The following is an 18380-nucleotide window of genomic DNA, read 5'->3' as shown; positions in this document are numbered from 1 at the left end:
TACTGTTGATGAAACACAATTCTTCTTGCCCTTCCAAACCCTCAACCTCATTGACAGTAGGAGGTATCTCCTGGCTTGGGTTGCCAACAAAGTTCACCTGCGCTTGTGTGGCCTTATCAGCAATGAGTTTGTCAATCTTCTCCTGAAGAGCCTTTATCTCATTCCTTGTTTGATTGTCATCACCTCTGCTGCTTCTGTCATGGTCTCCACTGTAGACTGCATCACTCTTAACCATGTTGTCAACCAGAGCCTCTGCCTCTTCCTCAGTTCTCCCCAAAAAGAACCCATTGCTAGTTGTATCCAGTCTGGCTCTGTACTTAGGAAGAGCACCTCTGTAGAATGTGCTCAGCAAGCTCTCCTTAGAGAATCATGGTGTGGGCACTGAGCTTGGTAACCATTGAATCTCTCCCAAGCTTCACTGAATCCTTCCAAGTTCTTCTGTTGGAAGCTGGAGATCTCATTCCTCAACTTAGCAGTTCTTGAGGTAGAGAAGAACTTCTCCAAGAATGCCCTCTTGCAGTCTTCCCAAGTGGTGATGGAGTCATTTGGTAGAGACTTCTCCCATTGACGTGCCTTATCCCCCAAAGAGAAAGGGAATAGCTTGAGCTTTAAGACATCCTCTGATACACCATTAGTCTTTGACATACCACAATAGCTGTCAAACTTATCCAAGTGATCAAATGGGTCCTCCACAGCCAGACCATGATACTTGTTGTTCTCTATGCAGTTTAGCAGTCCTGACTTAATCTCAAAGTTGTTAGCAGCCACAGCTGGTGCTCGGATTCCAAGTCTAGGACCATGGGTGTTGGGGCAGTCATAAGTGCCAATGGGGCGAGCTGGTCGCTGTTGGGGCCCTTGTGGAGCATTGTTTACTCCATTGGGGTTCAGAGGATTTTGTAGATCAGCCATCTCAGCTTCCTGTGTCTGCAGTAAAGCTTGTTGCTCTTCTTCTCTTCTTTTTCTAGCACACTCTCTCTCTAAAGCTCTGATGTCTGCGGCTCTTGGAACAAGGTTTGATGTACCCTTGCTCCTCAAGTTCATACACCTGAAAATCACAAAGAGTGAAGAAGAGAGTCAGTAACTTACAAAAATAAAAATGACTTAGTCTCAAGCAAATGACTAAATCTCAATGTTCAAATCAAACTCAGAATTTGGCAACGGCGTCAATTTGATGTTAGGAGTTTTGAGGCTCCTAAGTCAAATGATAGTATAGTGGTAGTAAGTTGTCGAACCAGTTCTGAGGGACTCAAAGCAGTGAGAATGCAAGTATTTGCCTAATCTAAGTGCAGCCAGTGATTTGATGATTTCTAAACTAATGATTAAAGCTAATGCAAAGCAATAAAATGATACTTTTTAAGCTATTGGAAAGGAGAACTCATGGGTATAGGGATTTAGACCTTGGGTGATCAGGTTTCGAACTAAGGAATGTAAATGATAAATCAAACTATCAACCTTAAGCCTAGACACAATTCTAAGCAAGCTCTATGTCTAGATGAATGCTCATTTGCTAACATGTCTCAAACATCAAATGTCTTTGGTTGAATAACATGCAAGCAATCATTACTAACAAGTCTATTAGCTATCTTAGCATCTTTAACAACAAATCTCTTTGGCAAAGTACACTAAAAGCCTAAAAGAGTTGACTCAGGCATTTCATCAAACACTTGTCGGGTGAGAAATGCCTAGAGATCACCCTTTGAGTGGCCTACTCAAATGATGCATTAAGATCACTCTACTATGCAAGGAACAAGTATGATCTATACTTAAAACATCCTAGAACTAGCCTAATCACCCTTAATCACCCTAACCCATGAATCCAAAAGGTGATTACTCACTAATCTCCATGATTCCTCTTAAACCCATGATGGATTTCAGATTAATCATGTAGAGAAATAGATGAGAGATCACAAGAACAATAACAAATCAAGCCAAAAAAAGATGTTTTTCTTGAGAGAGTTTGTGTTCTTCAATAGATAAAAGATAATCTGCCAATGGTGGCTACAAAGAGTACTTAAATATTAGGTTTTTCAGTGCAAAAACGTGCACAATAAATTGCAAAAAGATCCTTGAAAATAATAAAAATCGTGCACTGATAACGCGGAGCGACCTCGGCCAGTCGCTCCGAGAGGTCGCTCTGGCTTCGGGAGCGACCTCGGGTGGTCGCTGCGAGGCTCGTCGCTCCGGAGGTATTTTCTTCGTCTTGGAGTCGTGTAAAGCCGAGCGATTTGGAGTGGTCGCTCCAGCTTTGGTCGTCAAGGTCGCTCCGGCTGGAGCGAGGTCTCACAGCGACCTCTGCAGGTCGCTCCAGGTTCCTCTCGTCCAATCATCCTCTTTTCACATCTTTTGAGCTCCAAGTGCATCCAAATGTCTCCAATAACCTCACTTGGCACTCCAGTACCTAATAGAGACTTATGCATGCAAAATGCAACCTAAACATGTCTAAATCCTATTCTATATGATAAAAATGCTTATGAATGAATGGTTAAAACAATGCAAATATGCAAGACATCAAAAATCACATTAAATAATTCGCGTGAGTGGTCTAAAACGAGAACAAGATATGTTATCTAGAACAAAGATAACAGTGAAAACAAGTAGACGGTCTATCATGTTGCTGATTTCTTGTTAAAGTATTGACTTGACAAAATGTGATTAATCTTAGTTGTGTTAGGATATTCTATGTAGCGCATAGAAATAATTAAATTTTTACAGCGAATGATAAAATGCTAGTATGACCCTAAATTTCATCTCCAAATTTAAAAAAAAAAACTAAAAAGAATGAAATGCACCAGCTGGAAATCGAACCCAGGTCTGTACCGTGGCAGGGTACTATTCTATCACTAGACCACTGGTGCTTCTGATTATTATTCTTCTATATTTCGAATTATTATCTTCCTCCGTAAGTACAAATTGTACACTGCCTTTTTATTTCTTGCGGTGGTGTTTTATATTTTCTTACAAATTCCAATGCACTTTAGTGTTAATATTAACTGCTGTCAACTTGTGATGGAGATAGTTACTGATATTGCTGTTGGCACTTTCTTACCCTATCCCCATTAGTTTGTATTACATGATATGTCCGTAATTCCATATGCACTTTCCATAAATCTCCCCTTCTTAACCCACTCGTAGATAAATAAATTGGGCCTTGATCTAAACCTGAAAATCTTATCTAAAATATTATAACCAATTAAGCCAAATGATACCAACAATGACAACATTTCATCTGTCAAATCAAGCTAATCCATAAGTATTGTATATGCATGCATGGATGAAGTTTCGGCCCATTTTGTATAAATGTTGCCGGCTAATCATAACTTGTATCTACAACACACACACATAGATGTTTCAAGTCGGCAAACTAACCACGTAGCAAATTTCATTTTCAAATAGCTTGTCAGATTCCGATCAATGGTAATTCGTAAATCAGTTGTCCATCAACTATTTACATACAGAGAATCCTATGATAATTATACGGTGCAATTGATTGCTCTTTAGAAAAAAAAATAGATAGGATTAGCGACGGGATTTTACAGACTTTATACAATTACAACAGTAAAATATCCCTATGATACTATTCATATTTCATTTCTGTTTACTTTTTAGAGCTTGATTATGAACATTTCTCTCGAGACAAAAGAAAGTAAAAAAAAAAAGATAATGAACATTGTAATAAAAGTCAATGTTGATGGAATAATCACTTTGATAAAAGGAGTTTCTAGTGACTAGATGGTTAACCAATACTTCTAATAACTTCCAGAATTCAATTCCAAACCACCACCACATTACAAAAGCAAAAGCGCAATATATCTAACAAATAATAGTTTGAATTTCAGTAGAGAAAACTCAGTAACCTAACCTAAACATTTCATTGGAGCACTGTGTACTGTGTAGACAACTATATATAAAAAACGTTATTAACAATAACTTCCCCCGTTTTACCAAAAAGAAAAACAATTACTTTCCCAACAATTTTTTTCTAAAACGATCCACTGGATGATGTTGTGCAATCACTCACATGTTCCACTTGATGTTCCTGTCTCTTAGTGTATCAAAGTTAGATGGTGGTGTTCTTTTGTGTATACAAAGTCTTGGAAGGAAAACCGGGGCTTCTAGCTTTAGTAATAAATGATTCATATTCAGTGGCGGAGCTAGAAATATTTTTAACTGGGGTCATGATATATAAAATTTAATATTTAAACTATATATGTATAACAAAAATATTTTTTTTTCAGGGGCAAATAAAAATTTAAACATAAATTAGGGGGGTCAAATGCCAAATTTTAACTAAACTTTATGATAATTTTAGAAAAATATACACTAAATTCTTTTTTACCCCAATTTTAATGGGGTCACTTGACCCCACCATCACCACTGTGCATCCGCCCCTGCTCATATATGTGAGTTCTGCTACATGAGTTCGAATCCCCGCTCATTAGGAAATTAATATTTTGGCATCGTTAGGGATAGAAGACCGATACGTGCCAACACTAACTAATCTGGACCATTTCTATAGAGTTATGATACCTCTGTATAATTAAAAAAAAACAAAGTCTTCGAAGGACGTTGTGCAATTACAGTCCCCAGATACTCTGTGATCTCACTTTTTAAGTTGAAACATTTAGTACCAATCACTTTTTACTCCTATTTACACTACACTGCTTCACATGCCCAAACATTTGTACCACTAACTTTTTCCTTACTCCTTTTTCTTATTTACGTTCGCCAATGTACTAATTACTTTTCTTTATGATTAACTGATTTACTTCGGTTCGTAACGTACTACTTTTCCTCTTTAATTTCCCGGGAATGAAAATTAAATAATTTTATGCTAATTTATTTGTATGATATTACATTTACAAAAAATATTATATAGGCAATTAGATAACCAATAATACTATTTGTATTATGAAGATCTCTGTCTAACTGTATCATCTAAGTCGTCGTATGGAGATTTATATCGGATTACTTACATCATATTGAAGATTTCTTGAAATTTTTTTTTTCGGTAATCTGCATAACTTTTTAATAAATTATTTGATCCGAGGATTGAAACCTAGACCTCATACAATATACAATCTATAAAAATTGAATAGTCTGGAATCTGAACTCCACTAGAACCGAGTGTAGAAACTTTTAGAACTCTAAGGCTAAGTTCAATGAGACTGCATAACGGCATTATAGTGCAACATTTGGTGATTTCTTTCTCCAACCGTACGGCAAAAACAACGCTATTTTGGTGTGATTCCCTTCCTTGTTACAGTGTCACACCATAATTGGTATTGCACTGTAGCAACGGCAAAACCTTTTTTCATAGCTGTTTTACTTCAATATTGTTTGACTAAAAAAATATTGTATACATATTTGATTGTATTTTATTTATAGTATCATTTTATAATTAGATCTAATATTCTAATAAAAATAAGTCCATATTTCTTTTGTTATTTTAATATTTATTTAATATAAAATATTAATTTATATGGAAAAAATAAAAAGTACTTTAAAAATACATAACGAAGTTTAATTCGAACACATGAAATTTAAATTTAGTATAATTTAATTTAAATTTTGTTAGATTTTTTAATTATTTAATGTAAGAGTTTTTTCATAATAATATTTTAATATATTTTCATATAATATATTTATATTTGAATCAGAAATATATTTTAAAAACTGAATTAGAAATATTATTAGTTACAATTTTAATATCAGTAATATCTTGTATTTATAAAATAATAAATATTTTACTTAACTATTAGAAACTAAGAAAATCTTGTTTAATATAATAATAAAAAGATTCTTTTTAGCGTAATATTTGACATTGTGGTTGGAGACAATAAAAATTTTAGGGTTAAAATTATACTAAAATAGTATAGTTTTGATACTAAAATAAAAATAGTGTCGTGTGTTGGAGATGCTACAGTGGTTCCACAAATATTATTAGTAATGAATAATTTCAGGGAACATAGGGAGAGGGAGTGATAATGAGGCGTGAATGTAGTCTTGTATGGAGAAAAAACTGGGGCCCACAAACATGAAAATCCACCGTACATGAGAAATATTCTATATTAGATACGTGGGTCATACTAACACTTCCCGTAACTGACGATCCGCACCGTTGAAAACTATTTCCTATTTTAAGTCTATTCTTTGCACAAGATTATTTACAACTACTCATCGGCTCATCTCATCCGGTAAATATTACTACTACTACTTTTCAGAGCCCGTATATAGGGTTTCTTTCTCTCTTACGATGCCTTAAAACGGCTACCCTTTTTTACCGCTCATTCCCAGATAGGAGAATATCATTTTTCATTCGCTCTTTTTGGCAGACGTAACAGGCAAATCAAGAATTTATTGATCACTAAATGACTGACTGCAGTATCCTTTTGATATATGATTATGAAACATGATGTTGGTAGCCATCTCGCGACACCAGACGACTCATGCATGGTCATACAGAACATTCTGCATGGGAAGAGCATTATCACATATAAACAATCACAAATATTACTTCTCAAAAAAAAAACAATCACATTTATTTTCCAAACACATGACATTAAATTGCGTAATTTTGTCTAACTTATGCCGGTCATTGATTCGATGGGAAGAGGAAAATTGTTAGCCATTGAAGATTGGAGGAAGAATAAGCAGAAGCAGCCAGTGAGTTGAGCATTGCGATGTGAACATCACTGACACTAGTCCATATTGGGTATTGGGCCATCTCTGCTTCGAACTCCTCACTTTGACTCTTACAAGTCTTACTCTTCTTTTAACTCACTTTATCATTTTATTAATTTTGACACCTTAACTAATTTCTTATTCCTTCTTTTTTTATTTGTTATAAAGTCATATTCTTTACCCCCAAGTGTCTGACCGGTCCTTAACGCATGATCTGATTATATTATCCCGTTTGTTTACAGTATTTTCTTAGTGTTTTGTGTATTTATTTCTTGTTTTCGTTTCCTTGTTTGGTCACTTATTTTTTCTTTTTTGGGATTGTGAGTATGATATTTTTCGGTGTTCCTTAGTGAATTTAGACATCCGTGTTTGTACAAAACTGTGTATGTTTCTTATGTTTAAAATATAGTTAACTATCTTTTTCAAAAAAAAAGTTAACTACCAGACCAAAAATATACTCCTATATAATTAATTATATATGATATCAAGAGAAAGAAATTCCCCTGATTTTACGGTGTGGGCAAAGAATAATCGTGATTTCCTTTTCTAGACATAATAAGTGTTAGTTTATCTTGGTATAGAACTACACAAACGGAGTAAGTTGTATTGTATGTACTCGCTAAAAAGGCAGTGACTGGGGTAACAGGTTGAGTAAATAAGAAAGGATAAAAATACAAAATATCTTATGGAAAATTGGATGAAGCGAACTCTGATTTGTTTTGTTTTTGTTTTTACGACAATATGGCTAGACGCCTAAGAGATCACCGGTTCAAATAACCAAATCGGAAGTAGAAAATCGTCATACAACATAGTTAAAGGTGAATTCTCTGCATCGCGTGTAAACTTTTTCGCCATTATATTTTATGCCTTTGGAAAATCTGATCTTGAAATTAAGTAAGAAAATTTTACTGCGGCAAAATTCTTCCATATATATAAGAAACGCTGATCATTCTTCAAGTGAGGATATCATCTTCACCAGTTGAGAATAATCCGTAGCAAATACTACGTTTGAGAATTTTAGGATCTTCATACACTTCATCGTCCAAATGAAAACTTCACATTCCGCATGTAAAGGTGATAGGCTTCTTCGAAGATTCATTGCCCCCATCATAACATCCTCTGAATCCGTTTTCCGACAATATCATCCCTAACCGGTGAAAGTATCATGTTCCTTGCAAGCTCCATCGACAAAGCACACTCTAGTATTTCTCATTGACTGCCAACTAATCTATGTCTGAAATTGCCTCTGGTTATCCTCCAGTAATAGTTGCGCTTCCGTCCAAAGAAAACTTTCAACTTCTGCTCTACGCAGGATTTTCTGAGGGTCCCCGTTTTTATTCTGATAAAATTATCATTTTTATTCTTCCATATATACCACAAAATCCATGGAAAACAATTCGAATCAATCTCATTTGGCAATCTCCAGAAAAGATAATCTAGATTAGTGAAAATCGATGATGATGAGAAAATTCCAAGAGGAAAAGGGATCCGAGATAAAACCCACGTTGGTAATGCTGGAGGGCATTCAAAGAAAACATGATTTACAGATTCTTCCTCTGCTCCACAAATATTACACCAGAGATCACATTGCATACCACATGCCTTAAGATTCTTTGCAACTGACAGAGTTCCCGATAATACTTGCCAAACAAAATGCCTTAGTTTTGGAAAACAATTAAGTTTCAACGCAAACACCAATAGTGGTTTAATGCTTGGACCATATCTTATCTCCATAGACCTCTTATCTGGGTATATAGACTCAGTTCGAAAACCTGATTTAACCGAGTATTTTCCAGATTTTGTAAACATCCATCCGTACATGTCTGGCCTTTGTGTCCTGCTAACTGCCAAACCCCGAATAATCTTCACATCATCTGGATGGAAATACTTATTAAGAAAATCCACATTCCAAGAACGGTCGATTGAGTTTATGAGATCACCAACCATAAGAGACGAGTTTAAATTTTTTGATTGATTTTTTGGTAATGCTCACCTCGGGCAAGGAGTAGGAATCCAGGGATCACTCCATACAGAAATTGATTGCCCAGTTCCCACTATTTTAGTTAACCTTTTTTAACCAGAGATCAAGCTGAACAGATACTTCTCCAACCATAGGAAGAGGAGTAGGATTTGTGGACATCCAAAGGATGAGTATGTCGAAAATATCTACCTTTGAAAACCTTCGAAAATAAACATTCAGGTTTATCAATCAAACGCCATAATTGTTTTGTCAGTAAAGATGTATTAAAGTCTTGTAGATCTCTAAAACTCAAATCTCCCTCATCTTTATGAGTACAGACTTTGTCCCATGAGTTCCAATAAATACATTTTTTTTATTATTCCCACTACTCCACCAGAAATGAGTTAAAGTACTCGATATTTTCTTTGTAACCCCGTTGGGAAGTCTGATGCACGACATCAAACATGTTGGCATAGGGGAGGCTGCTGATTTTATTAATACCTCTTTACCACCTCTTGTAAGAAACCTAACCGTCTAATTATTCCCTTTATTATTAACCCACTCATTTATGAAACCGAAAATCTGCAATTTTGAACCACCTAGATTTTCATGGATACCCAAATAATTTCCCATTCGTCACAGATTCGTAATACCCAAAAGACTATGGATATCTGCTCTCAGTCCCTGAGGAACCTTATGCCCAAATTGTATTGAAGATTTTGAGAAATTAATATGTTGACATGAGACCCTCTCATAATCCTTGAGTAGTTTTAAGATAACCCCTTATTCTTGAACCGTAGCCTTACAAAAGAATAGGTTGTCGTCCGCAAACATTAAATGAGAAATAGGTGGACTGGTCCGTGCTATTTTGAGTCATGATATTCATTTTACTCTTTCTTCCTTCCGAATGTTAGTGATAAGAGCTTATGTACATAAAATAAATAAATAGTGAGACAAGCGATATCCTTGTCTCAAGCCTCTTTCTGGAACTATATGCCCTTTCGGTTGACCATTTAGCAATATTTTATAGCTGACAGAGGAAATACATTTCATCATCAAAGCTACCCAATTCCTAGAAAAACCCATTTTCAACAACATTTTCTTCAAAAAAGGCCATTCAACCCTATCATATGCCTTACTCATATCCGTTTTGATTGCTAAAAACTTATCCTGACACGATTTATTTGTTCGTAGTCCATGAAACATCTCCTGTACAATGAGAATATTATCCCAAATTAATCTTCCAGAGACGAATGCAGATTGAGTCTCTGAGATTAAACCTGGTAATAAACCTTTTAGTCTTTGACACAACACCTTTGAAATAATTTTGTAGCCAAAATTACACAAACTGACAGGTCTAAGTTTGGTCATCCGATTTGGCCCTGTTGTCTTCAGAATGAGACAAATATTCGTCAGATTCAGTCTCCCATCAAAGTTCCCAGTTCTCAGAAAATCATTAACCATAGTAACTATATCATCTTTTATTATGGACCAAGCATGTTGATAAAAAAGTACCGTCATCCCATCTGGACCATGAACTTTTTATGGAGACATCATAAAAAGTACAGCCTTTACCTCCTCTTCCGTAGCAGTAGCCATCAGCCGAGTATTTTGATCTTCTGTGACTAACGTCGGTACCTCCTCCAAGAAATCATCAAACTCCGCTGTGGAGGATGTCCGAAACAACTCATTAAAATATTTAACCGCCACTTCTTCCACCTCTTGTTCTGAGTTTACCCTATTCCCCTTTTCACTATGAAGACCAATAATTCTATTATGAATATGTCTTTTTTCGTCAAAGCATGGTAAAATTTAGTATTCATATTTCCGCAAGTATGCCACTTTGTCCTAATTTTTTGCTCCCAATATTGTTCCTCATCTCTATACGTTTCTTGTAAAGTTTGTGAAACCTCCAGAACCTCTTCATTTGATTTTATAAAATCATTTTAAATTTCCTCAAGTGCCTTTTGCAGAGTATCAATTTTCTCCTTTCCATATGGTGGATTGTTTTGCATCCAAACTGAAATTTCATGTCTACACTAATGAATCTTATCCACAATTCATGTCTTCTCCCTTGTTCGCCTAGAGTTCCATCCTCTTGTAATTGATTCCATGAGTCCCTCTTCGCCTATCCACCGCTTATCGAACCGAAATGATCGTCGAAGCTTAATGACTTTATCCTCAATTGTTGCCACAATCGTTCTATGATCTGAAACCACCATCCGTAAATATTCAACAAAGGAGCATGGGAAAAAATTATGCCAATCATTATTTCCAAGGACCCGATCCAGTCGACATTTAACAAGTTGGCGTTGTCTTCTCCCACTCCATGACATAGTGTTACCAAGACTAGGAAATTACATGAGACCACAATTATCAATCATATTATTAAAGGCTACAAAGGTATTTGCATGCCGAAAGATACCACCTTGCTTTTCATGATTATCTCTAATCTCGTTCAAATCTCTAATAATGAACCATGGATCAACTCGAAAAATACCTATTCTCGTTAATCTTTCCCAAATTGGTTCCCTTAGATTTTGATTTGGTTCTCCATATACAAAAGATAATAAAATCCTCTTACCTTTATATTCTACTTCCACATCTATTATCCGGTTATTAGACGATATGATATTCACTTTATAACTAGAATCATAAAATAAGGCTAATCCTCCATCTCTACCTTGAGGATCAACTGTATGGAGATGACTAAACCCGAAGTGAAACTGAAAAGATTGTACAAAATCAAAATTCTGTTTTATTTCCGACAAGAACAAAAAACCGGTTTATGTTTATAATATATTTTCCATAAATAATTTATAGTCCAACTGGTCCCAAAACCTTGACAGTTCCAACTCATAATCTTCATGTACTTAATCAATACCACTAATCTCAGTCCCTTAAAAACCACTGAATGAACTTCCCGAAATGAAAGGCTCCATCCATCACCGAAACGGGACTGATAAAATTGGGCAAGATCAAAATGAACACTGGCTGATGCTGATGCCAAGAACTCCTGAAGAGAAACTAATATACCCGTGGCTACCAATGACGTGGCTATTCCCACGCATACTCTTATTAAACCATTTAAATACTCAGTACTAATAACTTCCGTACCATTAACTACGACACAGTATATTTTAATTTTCCCATCGATATATCCCCATCCTCATAAGAAGAATGTTATATATCATGTGAGAAAAAACAATCAGAAACAACAGAGCCCCTATAATCCACAAGAATAATTACCAATTGTGCATACATACTCATTTGATAGGCCCTATAGATCGAAACCCACTTCAAAATACAATACTGAGAAATAGAAACCAGAGTCAACACACCTATCTGAACCTTAGGGAAAAGAACTGATCGCAAAACACCACTGTTACTTATCCCTACAATACTGTAAAGCACACTTAACCGTCCACCCATAATCCCTACAATGTAATGTCCATCAACTCTTTCTGAGTCGTGAACTAATATTTGTTCCTTTCCGATATCACCATCCATACCAAAAAAACTGTAGACAAAACAGAGCCGATGAATACCGAATTTTCTCAAGATTCCAATTCCAGTGATACCCAATATGCAACATAAACAACAGAAAGAAACACCATAAATAGATAATCCTCATAGCCATAGTATTGTAATCTTTAAATATATACCCATCATCCTCTACAAGAAAAATCAATTATTGAACCCAACTGTAATACCACTTAAAACACTGAGAAGAGAATAGAGTATAAGCATAATCCAAGTCTAAAATAAAACCATAATTAGACCAATAAGAGAAAATTGTCTTATTAAAAATTTCTGACCACTCCACGGCCAGTGAGACATGATGAGGAACATGCCACTCAAAAGAACCACCCTTGAAACAAACGGTAAAAGAAACTAAACCAGTAGAACCAGGCTTCAATCTAAGGGATTTCATAATTGAATCCAACATTTTTCAAAAACAAACAACTTAAAAAAACCCAACTAGTAGCAGACCTTACTCTGTTAGTTTCTTTGGATTAAGGGGAGCCTTCTTGTTGCCCTTGTCATCTGCCGTCAAGACAGCCTCTTCTTGAGAAGCAACTTGAATATTGGTAACATTATCTTCAAACAACAAAGCCTTCCAAGTCTTGTTTTGTTTAGTTAAACTAATTCAAATTAAAATAGATAATGCTGAAGAAATACAAATCAAATAGATTAAACAGTTATTGTAGGTTTAAATGGTAAAAACAGTTTTAATAAAACATATTATATATTTAAATAATAAAATTACTGTGAAATATATCAAAACATATCATATATAAATATGTTACATAAATTACAGTTTTTATGAAATCAAAATAGAAAACATTAGAATTTAATGAAATACATGTTACTATAATTTTTACAAGATACATGTTACTTCAATTTTAACGAAATATATGTTACTGTTCTAAAACCATATTACTACAATTTAAAAATCAAAAACGAAAGATTTCCATTAGTATACATATCTAAACTATATTACAATATATTTGCATAATACATATTATAATTAAAACACAGATTATATAAATATAATAATCTAAATAAATGTAAAAATTATATGACATAAAATAAAAAGAACAATAAGTAGACAATAATAGTTTTCTATTGTTAAAATTGTAAGTAAAATAAATTGAAAATATTGTATTTATAAAAGCCGATAAATATATTTTAAAGTTAAGTATTTGTAAAAAAGTTATTTATCAGCAAAAAAATAACATATCAACTCCACAAAATGTTAGCGGTGAGATTTGCATGCAGATTTTCCGTTTTTTCCATAAAAACAAAAAAAAATATTGAATTGCATATAGATCTCTTGTGAATTGCATTTTAGAAACAGAAAAAAATACAGACCATCTGCGGGATAACTGACTTTGTTCCACCCTTCCATTCAAACACTTTGCAGGAGAAGTGCAGACCATCTGCACATGCAATTCTCCTGCACTACATTCACATTCAACGATTTTTTTTACATTGCAAATAGGAGGAGATCTACATTTGGTGTTTTTTTACTGGAAATTTTAAAATATATTTTATCTATTTTTATAAATAGAATATTTCATTCTATTTTACTTACAACTTTAATAATATAAAAACTATCATTGACTAAATATTTCTCTTTCTATTTTTGTCATATAATTTTACATTTATTTAAATTATTATATTTATATAATTTTTTGTTTAATTATAATATATATTATGCAAAATATAGTAGTATAGTTTAAATATGTATACTAGTGGAAGATATATATATATATTTCATTGAATTTTAATGTTTTTATATTTTGATTTCAAAATTGCATTAACATGGTTTTAGTGCAAGATATATTGTTGTTTATGTATTATATGTGTTTTGTTAAATATTATTGTAATTTTTAATATGTAAGTATATAATTTATTTTATTTGAACTTTTTATTTATTTAAAACTATAATAATTGTTTGATTTTTTTGATATGCATGCATTATCTGTTTGATCTACATTTCTCATGCATGATTCGTTTGATCTGTATTTATTTCGTTTAATTCGCGCAGTTTGAACTATTTCTACCATTCGGAACCTTAAGTGTTTTAACTGTGCATGGGAGATAGTCCTTTCAAGTTACTTGTCTATATACCAAAGTTATCATGATAAAGTTATTGTTTATGTTTTTTAAAAAATAAATGAAATATCAAATTATTTATATACGACAAAATTATTTATCAAAATATAATAAATTTATGTTTTCATATGTAAAGTTTTTTGAAATCACTCAGTGTTCTACTTTTTGACTATATAAAATTAAGATTTTTAGTTTATTTATTTTTAATTATGTGTTTTGTGTTTTTAATCTTTTAACTTTTTATAACTAAAATATATTATTTTTGGATCGCAACATATTATTGAAATATATTAAATGATATTATTTTCGGATAACAACATAAAATGTATAGAAATTATCTTTTTATTTTTAAAATACATTTATATTTTTGGCTAGTTTTTCTTATATCAATTTTAATGAATTATCTGATTTAATAAATTTGAAATTTGTTTTTATTTATGGTTAAGGGTAATAACGATTTTACCTACTTTGATTATTAATATGAGAGCTTGAATACAAAAAAAAAATCACATAGTAAATAATAGTACATATAGATAAATATTTTCGTATCTTTCAAGTGGTGCTACCAAAAACATGTATGGGGCTCGAGTATGACAATACCAATTCATATGAAAAGCCAAGTATATTTAGTGCTAATATACTTATATGAAAAAAACAAAACAAAAGAAAATAAATAAATAAATGGATAGTTGACCAAAAAGGATACAAAGGAAATGAAAGGATTTGTATTGACCCACTAAAGCACACTCACTAAGTTGAATCAATCATATGTATTACAAGGACAAGTCTTTTCTGATAAGCTTTTATTTGGATCTTATGATAATTGATCGACTGCACTATACGTTAGTTTACATACAGATTACATAACAATACATCTTACATATATGTAAAGATCAAATTATTATTCGTAGGAGAAAAAAGACTGTTGCAACATTCTGGCTTCTGGGCTGTCAAAGATAAGCTTTATCTATATCTCCATGTTGACCCACCAAAAAATCTCTGCGAGTCTAAATATTAATTTGAAGCATATTTGTATCGAAATTGTTTTCTAGTGTTTTGAGTTTTCTTTAAGCCCGTGACCTGTTCGTGTCTTGTTGCTTGATTACTCAGCTCTCTTGTCTCTCTATCTGTATATACATTTTTTTTTTTTGTAACTTTATCTGTATATACATTACACATGTTTTATCGATCACATTCACATAGCAATTACAGATACATGCATACTTAAAGTAGACTATTACGAATGCACGATAATGTGTAAATTATGTAGTACAAGTATGCAGAAATTGAAGTACAGTCTTTAGTCCAGCACTCCAGGTATGTTCACAGTGATCTAAATAACTTAAATACGAACAAATCGCTCGGGTTTTCTAGATTAGGAAGGCGTCTAATTTTACATATCATCGTGACTTGATGAGACTGACATAGATCAAACCGGAAAAATAAACAATACAATGAGGAATATATATGAGAGCAGTTGTATACTAGCCGTAGGTCTGTGTGTGGTTTATTCGGCTATTACAATTCGTTTCTCCCCGCTACTGATTTGCACTATATGAGTGGTGAGTCCACGTTAAGCGAGAACTCGTGGATGCAAATCCTACTTAATTAGTGTCAGTGTCCATTTGCATAACTAAACGATATTCAAAAAGCAATACTTTATATAGATGAATACTGTACTGTTTACACCCAAAGAAAAAATACTATAAAACTGTACGAAAGCGTGTAGTTCAATTATTGATAACCAAAGACTTTTAGCATACTTGCTTAGTTGTTTGTCAAAGTTGTCTTTTCTTTGCTTTGCTTTGCTTCTTCTACCAGGTTCACGTGAGCCATTTAATTTTTCTTATCAAAACTCAATAGATTTATAACTTTTATAATGGATGAAAACTATAATAGTGGTAAGGTGAGGAAGTAATAGCTTTCCAAATATGAGAAACATGATGAAAAAGCAGAAAGCGTATAGTGCACTAAACTTAATTTTTATTTATTATATTTGTTAGGTTTACATAAAAGTATTTGTGATAATGTATTTGTAACACACAAAAGTATGCAGTGACTATTTTTGGTGGTGGTTACTTGTATTGACTAATACAAGTAAATGTCAACGAGAAGAAGTTCAATATCTTGCTTTCTTAGTTTTTTTTTTGCCGTGGAATCAAATTCAGAAGTCTTTTAGTTTGTTTATCACATTCTATAAGCTTTTTTTTTTTCCGTCAAAGATTTTGATTAAAAAAGAGGCTAAAGCCCAAAACATTACAAAGCCCACAGAAGAGCAAACAGACTAAAATCCCCAATTGGGCCAAACAACACCGGCCCAACTTGAGCAGACAGACAACCCGAAACGCAAAACGATGTCGGCTCTTCATAGATTTCCTCTCGATTTTGGCGCCACGTGTACTCATCCTCAGACCCGAGATGACACGCGTCACAAAAGCCCTCTCGTCATCTCCGCTTCTCACCACCGTCCGCGAAAGACCGTGCGCTTCGCCGGATTACACCGGAGTTCTCAACTCCACTACATCCACCGCGAGCGCCTCCATCTCTTGGAGTTTCTGAAGTGGAAAGCATCAATCGCCAAGCGAGAGCTATTCCTTCGACAATAACGAACCACCGCAAGAGATAAGGTGCCGCCCACGAAACATCTTTTCCACCGTTATTTCTTCTTGAGCTTCGTCACCGTCGCCGTAGATCTTCGGCTTCAACCGAGATCTCCCCTCACGACCCTCGAGCCCATCACCTTTTACACACCGCAACTTATTAAAAAACAAACCCTAAAGCCGACGCGAGCTGTGGTAGCCTCCACGCCCCAGAGACTAGACCAACGTCGGTGAAGCTATGGAAGCTTCCACCTCGTGGAGAACAAAGACTGGCGGCGATGGATCTATGTAAGCCTCCACCTCCCGGAAAAATCCCATCTATGAAAACCTCGCCGCGCCGTGACTTCCAACAACCACGTCCTCACTCCACGATCAGAAACCACCGCGGGTGGTGACTGTCCAGAACTTAAACAAAGCGGACACCGGAAGAAACGGGAAGAAGACAAGGAGCGGATGAATAAACTTCAAAGACAAACGACTCCGGCAACGGCACGGACGCTCACGCGCCGGCCGTACGCCGGAACCAACTGGATCTGCTTTCTCTCTTCTCTCTCTTCTTTAAGTGGGCGCTTGATGAGTCTGCTGTAAATTTTGTTTATTCATTGTCACATTCTATAAGCTTTAACAACTTATTTCTGAAATGATATTTACAATTTAGCAAAAAAAAAAAAAGTTTATAAAAGGAATGTTTCACCTTTATTATACTTTCAACCAATTAAGAGAAAAATGTTTATAAAAACCGAATCCAAATCCAACATATTAGAGTTTTATTTCAGATGGATGTTCTCTATGTTTGTTAGCCCTATAAATAATCATAAAACTTAATAAATCTAATTCAGACTTAATTCTGGAGCTATCTACTATTTAGTTTAAACATATATATAGTAGCCAAGTTTCTAAAAACATGTATGTGTCTTATTTAGTTTAAACATATATTACATACAGTATATGGTCGCTGAGGTTTCCAAAAACATCCCTTGTATGAGTATCTACTGTCTTTTCAACATGTATCCTGATATTTTGAAATAAAAAAGAGCTAAAAAAGAGTTGAAAGCTCTTTTATATTCTTTTCTTGAATGTTCTGCTTGATCAGTTGTCAAAACGATTCAGATCCTTGAGTTCCAAATAAGACAGATTTGACTTTTGTTGGTTTGTAATATTCCCTTCTTTCATCATCGGAAACACAAACAAGCTTCTCCATGTGCTCACTTCCTTTCTCCAATAATCTCTTTTCGGGGCTCTCAATATCACACACGCTCTTTCTGTTTCTGTCACACCCATCTGGCCACCTCTGTATTTTAGTGTCTGCACCAAACAAGTTTGATGCATGGACTGTTTTCTTTATCATATCAAAATACATCACATACATACATACATACATACATACATACATACATACATAATATATACACACGCACGTACGTACATGTATAATATTTCGGATTGCATGACCCGACCTTCACGTGAGAAACCCTTACATTAACTTCTTTCGTTTTGGTTAGATTTTTAAAATTGTA

At 34.1% G+C, this 18380-nt stretch overlaps 1 non-coding gene across 1 annotated transcript; it reads left to right on the top strand.

Moving 5' to 3' along the window:
• Nucleotides 1-364: 364 nt before the first annotated feature.
• On the top strand, nucleotides 365-471 carry LOC130508791 (small nucleolar RNA R71). The gene has a single exon (XR_008942969.1). It is a non-coding gene; the product is annotated as a small nucleolar RNA R71 (small nucleolar RNA).
• The last annotated feature ends 17909 nt before the right edge of the window (nucleotides 472-18380 follow it).

This window comes from Raphanus sativus, chromosome 2 (genome assembly GCF_000801105.2).
Source record: "Raphanus sativus cultivar WK10039 chromosome 2, ASM80110v3, whole genome shotgun sequence".
In the NCBI taxonomy this organism is placed as follows: domain Eukaryota; kingdom Viridiplantae; phylum Streptophyta; class Magnoliopsida; order Brassicales; family Brassicaceae; genus Raphanus; species Raphanus sativus.
Note: the sequence above shows the minus strand (reverse complement) of the source record. Positions and strands in the feature narration are given on the sequence as shown.